The sequence below is a fragment of the Acanthochromis polyacanthus genome, chromosome 2, assembly GCF_021347895.1.
Source record: "Acanthochromis polyacanthus isolate Apoly-LR-REF ecotype Palm Island chromosome 2, KAUST_Apoly_ChrSc, whole genome shotgun sequence".
In the NCBI taxonomy this organism is placed as follows: domain Eukaryota; kingdom Metazoa; phylum Chordata; class Actinopteri; family Pomacentridae; genus Acanthochromis; species Acanthochromis polyacanthus.
Genome location: NC_067114.1, coordinates 43,127,943 through 43,147,071, shown reverse-complemented (window position 1 = coordinate 43,147,071; position 19,129 = coordinate 43,127,943). Strand labels below are relative to the sequence as shown.

Here is a 19,129-nt window from a genome sequence, read left to right as displayed (position 1 = left end):
ATGACAATGATGCACCTATTTAATCTATTTTTCTTAAGTCCTGTAAATGTTGAGTGAAGAACCAGCAACCACATTAATGCCACAAAAATAGGCTTAATTTAGTGCAGTTTCTGTTTGACTGTAAGCCCACACTGTGTGACAACTTACAAGCTGAAAAGATGTCTGAGAGTTATTTCTTATTTCACTTTGCATTATTTATATTGACTGTTGGTGGAATTGCTCATCTCGCTGAGTATGTAAATTTAATGTCAGTGCTGATGGACGTTTAACAAGTGGGAAAAAAAATCACAGTCGCTTTCACACATTCCCACCAGGGATTTAAAATAGTTTTTTTCCCCTCTGCCATCTCTCATCTATTTTCCCTCCATGTCCCCACAGAAATCTGTAACTCAGCGCTGTGATTGACAGGAGTGCAGAGAGCCATCATAGGGAGCTGATCGACTCGACTTTTACCAGAGGCAGGGCTTGTTTTGCTTTTAACCGAACTCCCACGGGAGCAGAGGAACATACAGCTGCCCACAGATGTTTCCAAAGTCTCGGGCTGGGGCATAAGTCTGTTACACCTGAGAGCGGAGCAGAGATGGGGCAGCTCCAAAAAGAGATAAATAGGTTTGTTTGGCCTAAGGAGGGCTGTCCTGCAGCTCCGGAGGGAACTACACCCTTCACGGTGCTCTGAACACACTCGTACGGGATGCATTGGAGATGTGAGCCGACGATCAAAGGAAGGGTTCATATCCACAGTGGAAATAGCTTCTCTGCTTATCAGGCCATGTTGATTTGTTCAGGTCTTGGAAATGACCGTTCAGGAAAGCGACCCCGGGCCCCGGTGTGCACGTAAATATGTACACATACTTGTCAGACATTACATCCACACAAGTTGACAAGTTTGGTGTCAGTGATTCATAGCAGACTCTTAATCCCTGTTAATGCAGAGGCCCAAATGGTCTAACTCAGGAGTGTCAAACATGTGGCCTGCAGGCCAAAACCGGCCCGCCAGAGGGTCCAGTTGAGCCTGTAGAATGACTTTGTAAAATCTCATGATAAACTGAGCCACAGTGTTGTTGAAATTGAATTTGAATATTTCTTAAGAAATTTCAAGTTCATAATGTTTTGCTAAAAGATAATTCCTTAAATGTGAACTTTTTTTTGCACCAAAACAGCAGAAACATTTGGAGTTGTGGTTATTTATAGGTTATTATGCTTTGATTTTTAGTGGTAAGACCCACTTGAGATCAAATTGGGCTAAAAGTGGCCACTGAACTAAAATGAGTTTGACTCCCCTGGTCTAAGGCAAGATAATGTCTTTGATTAGTATTCAATCAATAATCCATATTGAACATGTGATGGCCACAGCTTCATTTCAGGTTTTCTGAGCAGCATCATGGAAACATTTTCAACTTTTCCCCTCCCATATCAAATTTACAGATATTCTTGTCATTGCATTTATCGATCAGTCAATTAGACTTTATTTGTATAGCACTTTTACAGAAATAAAAATGCAATAAAGCACCACCACCACCCACCCTCAATAGTCATGTTGGAAATGAAGGACTCCAAAATACATTTAAGAGTTGAGGATCAGGGAATAGCGGTTATTTAAATAGATGTAGAAACAGAAGTCAAAAATTCTAAAAGCAGTATAAGAAATGATAAAAATGAAGTAGTAAACTGCATTCGATGGATTAAAATATGTCAATAGGCAAATAAATGGAGAAATCAATCCATAAAATTAGTTCTAAGAAGAGTAATAATTTATATCAAATCAATCAAAAGCCAGACTAAAGGTAGCTGATGAGTTTACTTTACAAAATATCAAGTGATTGAGTATACCACAAACAAAACCAGTTTGTTCGAGAGCCAGTCGGTAATGGAGTAGCAGTTATCTGGTGAGGAGGTAGTGGTCTATCAGAAGTTTTCAGAAAGCCTGAACAAACATCTGGTCTGTGATGTAGTTACCATGGCAACAGCAGTGTTTGTGTAAAGCCGGGGTTAACCTTGATGCTAACTCGCTGACCCACAAATCCTACATCATGCAACACAGCACCAATGTTGTCAGTTAGGTTTGACATGTGAACTACTACATACAGTAAATGTCATCTCATCCTGTCTCCCCTTCAGCTGGTGCTTTAAAACCATAGGTGCATGTTCAGTCTTTTTCATTGCAGTCAAGAGCAAAATTAGAGCTGCAGCATCTCTGTGGGACCTATCCAAATTATCCAAAAAGTTAGTTTGACCGAAACGCTCTAAAGCATTTTACAAACCTGGTAAATTTGTTAATCTCTACAGTAACCCAAACTCTACCTAAGTGACATCAAAGCCTACGTATTGGCATCACACAGCAGTAACATTTGAGATGAATGGGTGGATATTTGAACAATAATGCTTTGAATTGTGTGACCGATTATTGTCTAACACAGTTACTAGTCTATTGCAGCATTTTAAAGAATTAGTGGGTTTCTGTCCAAATGCTTTAAGTGTACTGTCAATTTATGTGATAAAAGATGCCAGTAAAAAGGGAGAAAATCTAGAAACAATCTCAACATTGCAAAAAGGGATAATGTGGCACAATGCCAAGAAATGAATGTAATCTTTTAAACCAGAACCTTGATTTATCCTTATATCCCCAAACTGCTGTTTACGATTACCACAACACAAATGTAGGCCACACAGGGAACGCTGAATTGAAAAATCCATTATACAGGATGGTTGTCTTACTTTTTTTTATCAGTTGTCTAAAAGTTCAGATTCTTTCAACAAAGGATGAGCACATCAGCGGTGACCATGTATCCTCTGTGGCATTTTCCCGCTTCCGACTTGTTGAACTGATTTGAGAATACATTCAGAATTCAATTTGCAGCTGAGTCTCTTTTTAAGCCGCCGCATCCCCACGTTACGCTGTCGCTTTAGATAAGGCACAATTTCGAATTTTTCATTGTCACCGAAAGAGTTTCTCCCCACGTCTCCTCTATGGGTTCGCTTCATATCAGATATAATACCTCTGTGGTTTGCAAATACCTGGGAGGCTTCGACAAGAGTGCATATCCACAAACATTTCTCTATATTCATGTAAATGACTCAAAAAATACAGGCAGGAACAGATTGAAATGCTAATGCACCCAACTGTTCCTCATGGTTTCACTTAATGCTGTTTGCTTTGTTTGTATTTGCTCTGGAACAGTGACACACAAAAAAAAAACGGGAGTGCGTGCGTAAAAAATTACTGCTATGAATTTAATTGGAAACCTCTTTCCAATGTCTGTAGAAGAAAAAAGTGTCATTGATACAGATGAGTCATTACTGTTGTCCTTTCTTGCGCAAGTTGGTTCATTTTTCACGTGGAAAACAGCAGATTCTTGTGCTGACTGCTGTTTGTCTGAATATGAGGCATCGTAAGGTTCAGCGGAAAGCAGTTAAAACTAAAAACAGTTAATACAGAACAGCTAAGGCCCTTTGGCTGAAGTTCTGTTGGTTTAATAAAAGCAGCATTCGTATATAGCGCCATGGCAGTGTAGGTGTTTAAAAAATACACACAAGGGAGCTCACAAATGATGAGCACGTTTGTATGACCTCAGGAAAATGCAGCTAAAATAGGCGGCCCTGCAACAGATTGGCCATGATTCTGGTTCAAAGGCACGCGATTTATTTTCATAAAGCTTATGTCTTTGGGCGAATCGAGGCAATGAGCGCACATTCCGAAATCATGGCAAAGGCTTTCAGAAATATTGCAACACCTCACCACTCCGTCATGCGGTTTGCATTTTTATGGTGAGCTCTGTCAAAGAATGCTTTCCACCCCTCAGATTTTCATATTAATGTGGAACTCGTGAATACATCATGGTTTTTCTGCTGGGAGGTGTGAACTTACATGTTTGCTGTTGGAATAGTATCGTGTTTTTGACAAATGCCTCCACCAAATACCCTCCAACAGGTGAATGCAGGGAGATTTAAACACAGATATTTATTCGCTCTACAGTCCTGCTATTTTTACTCTTTGACAGTCAAGCTTCACTTATCCATGCCCAGCGGGTATTAACTTTTTATCTGAGGCCATCTGAAAGAGAGCCCGAACTTGTCACGTTAATATGCAACAGGTTGCACGTGTAGGAGACATGCAGCTGTACAAAATTCCTCCTTTGGTGTTAGCTCTATCCTTTTTTCCTCGTTTCACCTACAGCTGAAAGGTTTCTTGTGGGTGTAAGGAGGGTGATGTCTGCAAATTAGTTAGCTCGGAGCTGCAAGTTACCTTCTTACAGGATAATGAGACATGTTAGCTTAGAGATCCTAGGAAATGCATGAAGATGTTGACCAAGAGGTAGTTTGGCAGTATGAAGCGGGTTTTTATGGAATTTCAACGAGGTCTAGAGAGGATGAGGATACAGACACACTGGAGACTCGGTTGACTTTGGTCTCTAGTAAGGTTTACTGATATCAGGAGAAGTGACACCGACAGAGCAGCAGTACGTGCAAGCAATGCCAGCATCAGTCCTGAGGATTCTCTCTGATCTTCGGGTATATATTGTAGTTGGGAGAAGGTCAGATTTACAATCAGTCTAGTCTAGTCGCTTAGTCTAATCTTGACCAGAGCAGAGAGTTCTGGCATATCCTCCTCCGACAGTGTCTGCCTGTCTAAAGACCATTATGACCTTAGAAAGGGGGAAGAGTCATTTTTCCGTCACAGATCCCTCCTTTTTGATCGCAAGATTAAGCTAAAACACTACATCAAAGGGGAAAATTAGAAATGGGGCACCCTGGTCAGAGAATCTTGGAACTAATCTTGTATCGTTACCAAACAACACTTCAAATCAATATACAAATGATCGAAGAAAGCCAATGGGTAGTTGACAGGAATGCACAGTTAAAAAGAACCTTCATCCAATGAAAAACTGATGAATATCCATACTGCCATACTGGAAAATATGTCATAAAAAGATGTATGCTGTGAAGATGGAGACATGCGGTGGTGGGGTATTTGCGACAATAACAAAAAAAAAAAGAATTTGAAAGAGCGGCGGCTAGGATTTAGGAGCGGTAGGCCACCGCTGCTGAAGGAATGTAGAGGAAACACTGTATGTATGTGTATATGCATGTGTATATATGTGTGTGTGTATGTGTGTTTTTCACCTTTTCATGATTTTGTTTTAGAAGGAGCTTTAATGTTTTTGCAGCTTTTTTTGTTTGTTTAAGATTTCATATGAGATTTTCACTGTCAGAAGTTAGCTTCTAAAATCCAAAGATTGTGGGCATTTTTTCTGTAATCTTTATCATCTTATCCTTTCTGTGTGAAGTTCAGTCTGGTGTTCTTTTTCTTGCTAACAATTACTGATGTAATACTAGTGATATGGAAGTATTAATACAGTATGACTTTAGTAGCATTATGAGAGTTTCAAAATGCAGTTTTGGAACTCCCCTTTCTATGTACCATGAAACCTCACTTCTTTGAGGTTTCTTCTTGTTGCGATGATTCAGATTTGAATTTGAATCATCGCAACATTTTGTACCATAACAGAATGCAGTGATGTCATAAAGATGTGAAGTATGACTACACTGTATAGAATTATAGAATATATTTTATATATTATATATATAAATGTATTATATAATACATTCTATAATACATTATAGAATGTATCACTACATTCTATAATGGAATGCTGACAGTAACTGACTCGACAGCTTCTACCAGTTAAGGTGGTGACCTACAAGGCAGGATCTAAATATTCTGACGAGAATTGACCAGACGGCTTGTAACAGCGAACGTGTAGTAGATAAACGACACTGCTGAAAACTGATAGACGTTCTATTGTGTTCGAAAGCAAGAATAATGGATCAACTCCAGCAACCAGCCACATACTCAGATCTGAGTGACCTGACTGAAAGTGAGATGAATGAGATTCTAAAGAAAGAAATGAAAAATCTGCGCCGCCAGAATAGGACGCTTGTCTGCAAATCTGAAGGCCTTGAAATACAACACAAGGAGTCGCAGATCATGTTCGAACATGAGAAGGGCATCTATGACCGTTGGATAGAAACGCTGAAGCTGAGACATGCAGAAGAGATGATGGACATGGAAAATAAAAATGACAGTCTGCAAAGAGAAGTGACACAGCTAAAAAGTGAAGTGCAAGATCTCAATGCTGATTTGTTGAACTTTGGAAAAATGCAACAAGGGCAATATACTGCTACGTTGCACAAAATGTCTAAGCTGATGGAAAAGCTTCAAAATGCCAACAGCAGAAATCAGGATCTGAAACAGGAGAATGAGTCTGTCCAACAGGAAAATCAGATCCTAAAAGAAGAAAATGAGAAGCTCAAACGAACACTGCATGATTTAGAAGAAGAAAAGGCAGAACACAGCAAGGCTTTTCAAGAACAGAGTCTGAAATTTATGAAGGCTCAGCAAGAACACAAAACCTTTAAAAACAACTGTGGTGTGTTGATCACTGAAAATGAGCGGCTGCGCCAGATAATCCAGGACTTGAAAAAAGAAACTGAAAACAACAGCAGAGATACACAGCAAATCCAGGATCTGAAACAGGAGAATGAAACTGTCCAGCAGGAGAATCAGATCCTCAAAGAAGAAATTAAGAAGCTCAAACGAAGGCTGCATGATTCAGAAGACGAAAAGTCAGAATACAGCAGGGCTTTTCAAGAACAGAGTCTGGAATTTATAAAGGCTCTGCAAGAGCGCGAAACCTTTAAAAACAGCTATGGTGTGATGACCACTGAAAATGAGTCTCCGCGCCAGACAATCAAGGCCTTGAAGAAAGAAACTGACAACAAAAGTCTGTACAGCGAAAGGCAGGCTTTGAGAGTTTGTGAAGCTAATCTACTACAGCAGATGCAGGAGGTCAAAGACCTTCAACACAACCGTAATATGTTGAAGAATGACAACGAGTCGATGCATCAACAAAATGAGGACTTTCAAATACAACTTGAAGAGGCCAAGAAAATCTCTTGGATGGTGAAGCAGCTCGGAATGAAAAGGACAAGGCTCTGCAAAAGGAAGTGCAAGAGCTAAAACAGATTTTAAATGAGCTCCAACACTTTCAGTCCAATTGTACTGTGTTGAGGAATGAGAAGTCAGTGCAGCACCAAAATGAGGTCTTTGAAGGACAACTTAAAGGGGCCAACAAGAATCTGCCTGACACAGAATCAGCTCTGGATAAAGAGAATGAGGCAGTGCAGGAGCATAAAAATGTACTTTTCAAACTCAAACGTACTGAAAGCAACTTTAAGATGCATGAAACGCAAATGGAGTTGATGTGCCAACAAAATGGGGCCTTGGGAACTCAACTTAAATATTCCAGGGTTATGCAACACAAAGTGCAGGATGCTGTCTTAGTTGCCCAGTCTAACACTGTAGCGTCTGGACATATGAACATGCTCAGATTGTGCCTATCGTCAACAGACTCTCATGAGGAGCGAAAATATAAAATCAGCACTATGGCTAACAATCTGAGGAAATTCTAAGTTCTCTTCTGGCCTCTAACTGCTCCACTACGACAATTTTGATTTAAAAAAAACATGTATAGAGATATAGAAAACAAAATTTAAAAAAAAAAAATGTAACTGAATTGATTCCATTTCATCAATGGTCTGGATTCGCCAAGTTCTTCTCAGCGGTGACAAGAGCCTTCACCAAACCCTTCAAGGCACGCACCTCGATCAGCATTTTCGCCTTTTTTTTTTTTTTTTGAAAAAAAAATTCTACTTTTAGCGTTCGTTGACCTTGAAGGAAGGTCAACGTTCTTTTACTTTTACTTTCTTTTTTCTTTCCTTTTGCTTTTTTTTCTTTTACTTTCACTTTCTTTTTCCGTACTTTTATTGCTCCACTTGTGATATTTTCTCCCTCTTTGTCCTTATTCTTCCTTCCAGACCTTTTTTTTAAAAATAAAAATAACAACCCCTTCTGCCTCCTTTCTCCTCACCTCTTCAACCTGTCACCCTCATCCTCTCTATTTCTTTCCTTTTCTTCCATCTTTTCCTTTCCCTACTACTCTTTCTTTCTATTCTTTCTATTCATCCTTTCCTTTCCTCTCCTGTCTTGTGTCATGTCTTGCGTCCTGTCGTGTCCTGTCTTGTGTCATGTCTTGCGTCCTGTCCTCCGTCCTGTGTGTTCTGTGTTCCCCTCTAAAGAATCGCCACCTTATTGAGGTGGAGGGGTTTGAGTGTCCCTGTGATCCTGGGAGCTATGTTGTCTGGGACAATAGCCCCTGGTAGGGTCTCCCAAGGCAAATTGGTTCTCGGTGAGGGACCAGACAAAGAGCGATTCTGAAAACCCTGATGACAAAGATGAAAGCCGCTACCTCGTCCAGACTAGGGAAACCGGGGCCTCTCCCTGGAGCCTGGTCTGGAGGGGAGCTCGTCACAGAGCACCTGGTGGCCGAGTGTTTGGGCCCCGTGGGGCTTGGTCGGGCCAGGCGTAAACTAACCGTGACGTCACCATGACGGTTTCAACGCCGAGAAAATGAAGCCCGGATTTTGCTACTTCCTGGTCGCCGTTTTGGATTTTTTGGAGCCAGTGACGTAAAAAGCATCATCAAACAGACTGGACCGGAGAGCAACTAGGGGCAGGATTGGCTGAGGACTCTCTTATCGCGCCCACATTTTACCGCAGAGGCTTCTGTTGCTGTCTATCAAGTATAGCCACGCCCCCTGGCTCCGCCAACTTTAACGATTTATTTAAAATTCAGTATTGATTTATTTTAAGATTGGCCACCTGATCTCTCATTTTGACCATGAAAACTAACGGGAAAAAAATCCTGAGCTGTAGAACATCAGTCTATCAAATTTTATTTTTTCCAAAAATGAATTGGGGTCTATGGAGAAAAAGCTTTTTGGAGCCAACCCTAGCGGACGGCGTGATATTGCAAGTTTTTGACACTTCCGGGTGGGCTTCAATTCTGGAGCCAGATGCTACGTCCATCTTTATATACAGTCTGTGGGTCGGGCACACCCCGAAAAAGTAACACGGGGTCGCCGCCTGTATATTGCCCAGATTTTATTTAAATAAAATGGGTCTCCCAAGGAACAGATTTTATTTAAATAAAATCTGTGCAATATAGATAATCATTTGTGTAATCTTAATACTTATGTCAACATTTCCGTTTGTGAAAGAATCTATGCATTACTATTGGTGTGTGCAATGTTATTTCTATAATCAGTACATTTGTATATCTGGTATTATTTTGATCATTTTTTAAATTTTTGAACTACTTTTTCAAAATGTTGGCACTATCTTTGCTGCTGGAACAATTCAAATGCCCCCCCTGCTGGATGAACAAAAAAATGTCTCATCTTATCTTCTGAGATCTTTGGCTGAATGGAAAGTTCTTTTTCTGTATATTCTCCTCAATAAAGCAAAATCAAGTTGTTCCACAATAAAATAGAGAAATAAAATCAACACCGTACTTCCTCAAAGCCCCAGAGACTTTGAAACTGATTTGTTTCAAACATCCAGTTTAAAAAAATAAAAACAGCAGATCAACAGACAATTGAAAAACACAAGAAAGATTCTAGAACTCTGCTGTAGAATACAAAATAATTAACATTTAAAATATGCTTAAATTTGGTTTTCCTTTTCTCTGCTGTCAGATAAAGTCAGGTTAATTGTGTTAATTGTGACAAAAAAATTGTCAACTAAATTGTGTTAAAAATATTATAAAACGTTAAAACACTATAAACACATTAAAACACATTAACACACACTATAAAGCCTCTAACTGCTCCACTACGACCTCCACATGGCTCCACAGCCATATAGAGGAAGGATCTACATGTTAGAATTTAATAAATTAAATTAATATTTGAATTAATTTTTAATAGTAATTAATTGAAGTCCATAAAAAATTACTGGAAAAATTCCAGTCATAAATAATTACCCTAAATAAAAAATGAACAAAAAATTATCCTGTCTGCCGACTGTATAGCTAAAAATATTTTTTTTCATGAACTTATTCACTGTTTTGCTACAGATTAAAAGTTAATCTATAATCACAATTTATTCAACAACAGCAAGTTCCATAAGACGTGTTTTCATTCTAACCAGGCTGTCATATTTTGGTAGTTATTTTAATGTTTACAGATGTTCTATGTGTTCTATTTGTAATTTTGAGACACTCTCATAAACATATCAAGCTTTTTCTAATACTAAAGCAAACAGAATGAAGCTCAGACCTTGACTTCTTATATTTTTATTGTTAGTATTCTACAATTCATGGTGTATTGTTTTTAAAAATGTTGTACATTTTGTATTCATGAAATATTTTACGTTTTATTGTGCATTTTATATCTCAAAATTACAAATGAATAGCATTTTTCTATTATATTTGTATTCTATTTTTCTGTTGTGGAGGTGGTCACTTTAGTTAGGATCTTTTTCTAATTTCTGTCTTTTTTTAAATGTGTTGTCACAAAGAAGTGAGATTTCATGGCACATAGAAACATAGAAAGGGGAGTTCCAAAACTGCATTCTGGAACTCTCATAGTATACTCCTAAAGCCATACTATATTACTACTGCCATACCACTAGTATTACATCAGTAATCGTTGGTGAAGTAAGAGACTCAATGTATGATTAGTAGCAGCAGATTTTTAAAAGAGCAGATTTCTGAGGGGGGACCGGACTGAATATTTGTATCTCAAAATTAATATCCGGATACCACCATCACGACCGAATATTCGGGTCCAGTCCTAGTATTAGTTGTGCTGTGTGTCGTTTTCGACTTGTGCTTAGATGACACACAAATGTGGACCAAATTATTAGTACCCTTTGAATTACAAAAAAGAGAAACCGCAATTTGAAACTGGCACAAAAGTTGGCATCCATTCCTCTCCTTTCCCAGCGCAGTAGAACAGACGCATTGCTTTGATTTTTAATGTATGACAAAGCCTTTTGAGGCAGTCGTTGCAATCACGCGCTTAAAGAGGCTTCTACACGTCAGCTGGCATTCTGAGCCATTCTTAAGCAAACTGCTCCAGTTCTCTCAGGTTTGATGGCTGCCTTTTCAGCTCCTTCTTCACATGTTCAGTTGAATTAAGATCAGGACTAATCGCAGGCCACTTCACAACCATCTAGTCATTTTTGTTTTGTTTTTTTCTGACCCATTCTTGGATGCCTTTTAGATGAATGCATTGGGTTATTATTCTGTTCTGTTCTGAGCTCTTTGATAGTGGACAGAATGCTTCGCTGCAGAATGCCTTGATAATCTTTTGATTTCACTGTCGCCTGCACAGATTTAAGGCACCATGTGGAGGGAACAATGCTGACATTGATATGATGTAACTTAACAAAAAGCTTGTCAACTCCAGCTCTGCTTTTTTGTTTTCTTTCAAAAGTGGGGTCTTTTTAGGTTAACTTTTATTCAAAAAAGCTGACATGAGTGCAACTCATTCCACTGTTTTTAAAGTCATTTTTGGTCTCACACCCGTCTGAGTTGTTGAGCTGCAGTATCTGGGTGGAGACTAGAGGCTTCTCTGTGCACGGTTGTCCAGCTGGCTTCTTCTGTAGCCCGCATGTGAGGCGCTTTGAAAAGGCTTTGTTTATGTTTTGCCTTTTGCACTGATCACATGTGAAGATTATTTTAAGTTTGATGCTCTGGCGCCGATTTTGTATATTAGCCGAATCAAGCGAAAGCAGCGCTGTCTTTACTTAAATGTGAAAGAGCACTTCAACTTCAATAATCCTCATTGCAATAATAATCTAAATAATTATCATTTTGATCATAATAATGCAGCCCTAATCAGTTGAAATGGAAGCATTTCAGCTACAGAAATGACCAAAAACATGAGGCAACACAGCTAATTTATTTCACCATTTGAATCAGCACCATGAAGCTCTGTGTGTCAAGTGTAAAACTAGACCGGAATACCGGTAAAAAGCAAAAAAAAAATTTTGCATATGTTCTCCATTATGTCAAATTGTTCGAAAGAATTTGCACTCAAAAAAAGTCTTCACAGTTGAGTCATTTTTCTGTTTGTTTTGTTTGGTTAGCACAAACATGCTTCCCTACAAAATAGCCCTAATCATTCTTGAATGATTAATTCAAGAATGAGGTGTAGGTGTACCGCCGGCGGTACACCTACTAATTTGCATAGGAATTTCAAGAATGTCCAACGGCTGCAAATGCGATTATACAAACACTATACGCCGATGGAAAGCTTAGATTCTCATGAATCCGCCGGTATAAACCACTTTCAGATGCGATTACCACAGCGGGTGAGAAAAACACATTTGTCCGACAAAAACAAATATCCATCCATCAGTTCTCTATACACGGCTTCAACGCACACAGCGCGACTCACATTTCCGGGTTCATGATTACACACAGAAAAAAATATTCCACAAAAAACGGCCATAATCCAACCTTTTACATCCAGATGACACAAGCCAGTAAACTATTTTGTCCAAAACATGTCCTGAAGTCGGTATAAAATCCCCGAATCGGTCATTTTCAAGGAAATGCACCTCGCGATGCGCGTCCAATATTCCCTGTATTTTTCGTCATTTTTTTAATTTAAAAATAGAATATTAGCGATTTTTTTTGTACTGAAAACGGCTGGAATTGACTGAAGCTTAAAGGGTTAAATTTCTTATTAGTTTTAGCATCTGTGGACTGGGACATCAGGCTGTTTGAAAACGCTTTTGTAGTCTTTACCTTGGCAGTTTTCTCTATTTTCTTTCTTTTGTTTATGCTGAGTGTACAATAGTCTGCTTGAAATATATTCCACTTATCACCACTTTCCAAGGAGTGTCAATAATTTTGCTCAGGTCATTTTAGAACGTTTCGGTGGAATTGGCAACATTACAGCTCTTTTCACTGCTTCTTTTGTTTTACTCTTTGGCAAGCAATCGCCTGTGAGTAAACATGACGAGAGCTTTAAAATTCACCACTTCTCAGAACAACCAGCATTCCTTCAATGACATATAGGGGCACCAACACACACGGCCACATCTGCGTGAATCACAGATGTCGACAGGAGCGGAAGAGGAAATCGGTTAAATCGCTCAGCGTTGTCACTGGAGATTTGGATGCTGAATAGATGTGAGCTTCAGTCAGATCTGGGCTGACATTAACCTTCCCAGCTGTCCCCTCGCCTGCTCAGAGGTCCGTCCGTGATGGATGACCTCACCCTCCGACACACAACACACACCGCTCTCCCCACTCATGCCCATTAAGAGCATATCCTTATAACCGGATTAGGAAGCTGGTAATGGAAACTCAGGGAACTCGGCCCCATAATCTCCTGCTTGATACCTTTTGCTCTGATCAATCTTTGTTTGGGTGCCTCGGAGGTAGTTGCGAAATGTCATTGGCAACAGTTTGAGAGGTGAGGGTGTGTTCATGTGTGCGGTCGGGGATATTCAATGTCAGATGTTGGATTCATTTGTCTAACTTGTTGGCTGCAGATTCATATTGTGCTCTGGCTTGGGGTGTCGAGAGGAGTCATTCGTTATTATCTGTGAAGGGTGTTGCATCTATGATTTATTCGGCGCTGCAGCTGAGATTGTGCTGGTGCATTATACCGTCATTACGGCTTCAAGCGTGACCCAAATTTCCTCTGCCCCCTCTCGCATTGCCCTCCTCTCCTCCGTCTCCTCATCTCCTTCAGTGACGGCGTCTGAATCCAGATGGAGAGCAGATTGTACGAACGGTGTGACTGCGGCTTATTACGAGCTGCACTGTGAGACCGGGCCAGAGGCAGGACAAGATGGGAGAAGAAAAAAGGGAATTCTGGAGAAAAGACAGCAGATTTGCTCAATGCAATGTCACAGAAAATACAGCCTGTCTGCAGACATCACAGTTAAACTTGATAACACAGATCATGCAAGAAGGTTTGGATAGACACACACTGACATGTGGGCATGGCTGCTGTCAGGAAACTGTTGCATGTTCTTCTTTTTCCTACAAAATACATTGTAAAAAGTGTGTTTGAGCTGTAGTAGAAGTACTTTAATTTAAAGAATCAGTTTTCTGATTTGGTGATTGGCGTCTACTTTTCTGGATTCTGTCAACTTAAAATGACACTTTTTGCCTTTAAACTGATCTCCTAATTTCAGTGAATGTCCAAACATTTGGTTAACTTCTCCTTCAGCATTGTGAATCTAATGTCTGCGCTTCATTAAATTTTGTGCTGCAACAGTGTGATTACTGAGTAAAGAAAAAGGAGGAATAGAGTAAAGCGAATACTTAAGTTGGAAAAAACTGAAAACTTCAAGTGGACTGTCCTTAAAATTAAATTGCAACAATGCCAACTGATTAAAATGAGTTAATTCAGTACACCAGTCATTATTATTTGTTAATTTAATTTGGATAAAGCTCATTAAATTGCTTGTTACGAACTAAAACAATTTATTAAAGTTGGTCCAACAGTTCTCTTTTTTCATCTACTCAGGTTTCTTTTTTGTATACAACGTGCTTTTTGTAATGCATAATTTTATTTTTGCAATATATATTTGCATTTTTTTGCTGCTCTTCTTATTTTTACTTTTGATTTCACTGTCATTTATGATGTATCTGAAACCCATTAATCATCATTAATTATCAAATGTAATTTTCGACGCATACCAAAGGGAAAAGCAACAAAATATGGATTCTGAAAGCTGTTTCCTCATTTCATGTTTTCATGCTGGCGGTACAGACTGCCAGGACTTTTTCCTTTTTAAATGATCAGTGAGTATTTACCTGGATTGATATGGAGTGGAGGTCATTGCATTCATGATTTTCATACTTGTCAGAGCATGCTGTGACCCCTGAAGGTTTTTCCTTTAATTTGCCCCTTGACTCTCTCTCAGAGAACCCTCAGTGATGCTGCACGCTGACATGGATGTAAACGAGAGGCTTTCATTACTACAAGCTTGAGATTCTGAGTAATATTCAGTAAATAGCTGTTGCATTCAGCTGAGTCATTTGTGTTGCCATTGATGAATATTTAAAAGGGATGAAAGGTTAAACAGGGAGAGCAGCAGCGTTGTCTGGTCTTCTGTGATGATTACTGACCAATTCTACCAACTGTCCCTCGTTCTGCCCTTTTAAAAATCACTGTACGATACACACTGTGTCATGTGGTCAGATCCCTCCACGAGCTGTTGTTACACAGCACCATATCTCTGATCTGATAACTCAATGTGATCTCTTGGTATTTCTCTCCTCTGTCTCACTCCTGGGCTTCCTGTCCTCAACTATTTCTTTTGTCCTTTCTCTCTTACAAGGTGAATCCCGACACAAACAGCAGCAGTGGGAGCCCTGCGCTCGGGTGGGTTGCCACCTCACGGTGCCTTTCATGCCACACCGGTGACCTGGGAAGCATCCAACCACGTAAGTCAAACTCGAGCAAAGAAACTGTGTTTAGGGTTAAGGTTGAGCGCAGGGACAAACTCTTGCAACTTTTCCAAGTTTATTGTACAGGTCAGTAATTCTTCTATCCTTATGTCCTTGTAGTTCACCTGGATGATGACGCTGGCATTTGCTATCAATTAAAGCCTTAATTGAAAGAAATGGTTTTACTGAAGAGCAAGCACAAGTGTTGTTTACGAGGTTATTTGCACAGTAGTCGTCTCTTGACAGAATTGGTTTAATTATGTCATTAGTCGGCTTATCAACAGTTATAAATGTCAAACACACAAGGCACTGTGTGCTACAGAGGTGTGAGAAACATCTATTAATGCAGTGTTTCACCAGTATGCTGTTTCCTGAATCTCATCAAGCCAACTATCTCTTCTTAGCTGTTAGTTTCTGGTAATGTGTACAAGGTACAGACAGTGTTGTTTGACCATGATGCCTGAACAGTATTGTATGTTTTAGAGATTCACTATAGACTGAAAAGGGCTTGTTAAAGGCACACTCCACTGAAAGTCAAGGTTTTTGCTTTGTAAACATGCCCATATGGTGTTTTTTAGGTACTGGTACTGGAAGACATGATCATGAGTGACACAAGCAGTCATGTCTTGAGTATTTCCATCTTCAGGCTAAAGCGTATTAAAAAAAAAAAAACACAGATTCAGACATCTGAGGTTCCATATGGAAAGCATCTAAGGACCCGGTTGGTAAACTTGCCTGTTGATTTTCAGAATTGGTTTTTAATTCAAACGTATATGGTTGTATTACTCCAATCTTACAACCTGTTATTAGTTTTACAGTGTTTGATCAGAGGCAAGGACTGCATAGATCCACATATTCAAATATAACCAGTAATGTAGAGTTGCACTTAAGGCAGAAAGCGACAAATATATGATTTCAATACAGTAATCAGTTTTTACAGGTTTAATAAATGACCAGAGAGAAGCTGTAATTGGACGGGCAGTAGCTTAGAACATTTTTATAATGAATACCTGCAATATTGACAATACATCAGAATAATCATATCAACTGCTAATATACTGACTGCAATTCTATATCAAGATTATTTTACGTGGGGGTGATTTTTAAGTTGTGCTGAAAATAAAAAATGTGTTTTTACATCTCAGCATGCATGTATTTTAGCAAAGCCAGACCAAAGAGTTATCCAGCCTTTTGTTCTCTACTCATATCTGCAAACCATTTGTATATTTGTATCTGTAGATGTGCATTTGTGGTTGACATGACACCTGTAAACACTGACGCCATCTGTAACCTAAGTTTGTATCGGTGACACGTTTACAACCAGCTGAGCTACGTACACATCCAGCTAACTGAGTATCATTCATTTGAAGTCATATCTCAGGAAACGTCTTAAATACAATATTGTGCCTCCTTTTACCTGCTGCACTATGTTCACCAGCTATATAGTTGCTTAGTTAGCAGTTTAAGGTTTTTAAACATAACATCTGTCTTTGCTTCTGAAAATGCTGCATAATTCCATTTAAATTGCAACAATGAGCTGAAAAATGGTCTGTAGAGTTGAAGGAAACTGTAGAGTTGGGTGATAATTTCCTGTAGGATCATTGTATGGTTTCCTTTTCCCACTTCCTGTAGTTACACACGTGGACAAAATTGTTGGTACCCCTCAGTTAAAGAAGGAAAAACCCACAATTCTCACTGAAATCACTTGAAACTCACAAAAGTAACAATAAATAAAAATTTATTGAAAATTAAATAATCAAAAACAGCCATTACTTTTGAATTGTTGATTAACATAATTATTTAAAAAAACAAACTAATGAAACAGGCCTGGACAAAAATGATGGTACCTCTATAAAAGATTGAAAACTATTTGACCAGAGTGACATGATTAACTCAAGTGTGTCATTTAATTGACATCACAGGTGTTTCCAAACTCATAATCAGTCAGTCTGCCTATTTAAAGGGAGACAAGTAGTCACCCTGCTGTTTGGTGAAAAGGTGTGTACCACACTGAACATGGACAACAGAAAGCGAAGGAGAGAATTGTCCCAGGACATCCGAAAAAAAATTATAGACAAACATCTTAAAGGTAAAGGCAATAAGACCATCTCTAAACAGCTTGAAGTTCCTGTGACAACAGTGGCTCATATTATTCAGAAGTTCAAGACCCACGGGACAGTAGCCAACCTCCCTGGACGTGGCCGCAAGAGGAAAATTGATGACAAATTGAAGAGACGGATCGTTGGAATTGTATCCAAAGAGCCCAGAGCAACCTCCAAAGAAATTAAAGGTGAACTCCAAGGCCAAGGTACATCAGTGTCAGATCGCACCATTCGTCGTTGTTTGAGCCAAAGTGGACTTCATGGGAGACGACCAAGGAGGACACCACTGCTGAAAAAAACTCATAAAAAAGCCAGACTGGAATTTGCAAAAATGCATGTTGACAAGCCACAAAGCTTCTGGGAGAATGTCCTTTGGACAGATGAGACCAAACTGGAGCTTTTTGGTAAGGCACATCAACTCTATGTTCGTAGACTCAAAAACCAAGCATACGAAGAAAAGAACACTGTCCCTACGGTGAAACATGGAGGAGGCTCAGTAATGTTTTGGGGCTGCTTTGCTGCATCTGGCACAGGGTGTCTTGAAAATGTGCAAGGTACGATGAAATCTGAAGACTATCAAGGCATTCTGGAGAGAAATGTGCTGCCTAGTGTCAGAAAGCTTGGTCTCAGTCGCAGGTCATGGGTCTTCCAACAGGACAACGATCCAAAACACACAGCCAAAAACACCCAAGAATGGCTGAGAGAAAAGCGTTGGACTATTCTAAAGTGGCCTTCTATGAGCCCAGATCTGAATCCCATTGAACATATGTGGAAGGAGCTGAAACATGCCATTTGGAGAAGACACCCATCAAACCTGAGACAACTGGAGCTGTTTGCTCATGAGGAGTGGGCCAAAATACCTGTTGACAGCTGCAGAACGCTCATTGACAAATACAGAAATCGTTTAATTGCAGGGATTGCCTCAAAAGGTTGTGCAACAAAATATTAAGTTATGGGTACCATCATTTTTGTCCAGCCCTATTTCATTAGTTTGTTTTTTAAAATAATTATGTTAATCAACAATTCAAAAGTGATGGCTGATTTTGATTATTTAATTTTCAATAAATTTTTATTTATTGTTACTTTTGTGAGTTTCAAGTGATTTCAGTGAGAATTGTGGGTTTTTCCTTCTTTAACTGAGGGGTACCAACAATTTTGTCCACGTGTGTATTTGGTCCAACGGTACAATAAAAAAAAACATTGATTTCATCAGCTTTATCTTTTTGGAAATAGGCCTAATTCTAATAATCACCTCCAGATAACATGGGTTATCCAATCATGGCAGACATTTTTATTGACGCTGCTATTTTGTCCATTTTTGCAGCTTTGAAATTAGATAGAATAATAGTGAGCTTGTTAAGGGAAGGTTTATAGACTATATAACGTTTTGGGTGTGTTGCAAATACCAAAGTCAGTGTGACATCTTTGATATTAGTTTAAACAGCAGCCAGAATATGTAATCAAATCACATGTGTATCTTTGATTTTCAGATGAATAGATTGGTTGGCGGCTCTCATTTGAGGACGGAATTGGAATGGACACTGTTTCTGATGACAGTGACACACAGTGGGAATTTTTTTTTTTTTTTTCGCAGCTGGCATATTGAGATTCCCCAAATGCACAAGCGTGAAACGGATATTATCCAAAGGATTTCATTTTATTTTTCAATCTCTTGGTTTAATTGCTTTCTTTCATTTGGAGTTTGCA

At 39.2% G+C, this 19,129-nt stretch overlaps 1 long non-coding RNA gene across 1 annotated transcript in view; it reads left to right on the top strand.

The window, feature by feature from the left end:
• Window positions 1-19,129, top strand: part of LOC110963054 (uncharacterized) — a 92,454-nt gene that overhangs the window by 11,820 nt on the left and 61,505 nt on the right. Inside the window, exon 8 of the long non-coding RNA XR_007940609.1 lies at window positions 15,212-15,317. This is a non-coding gene — a long non-coding RNA (uncharacterized LOC110963054). The remainder of the gene's footprint in view (window positions 1-15,211; window positions 15,318-19,129) is intronic.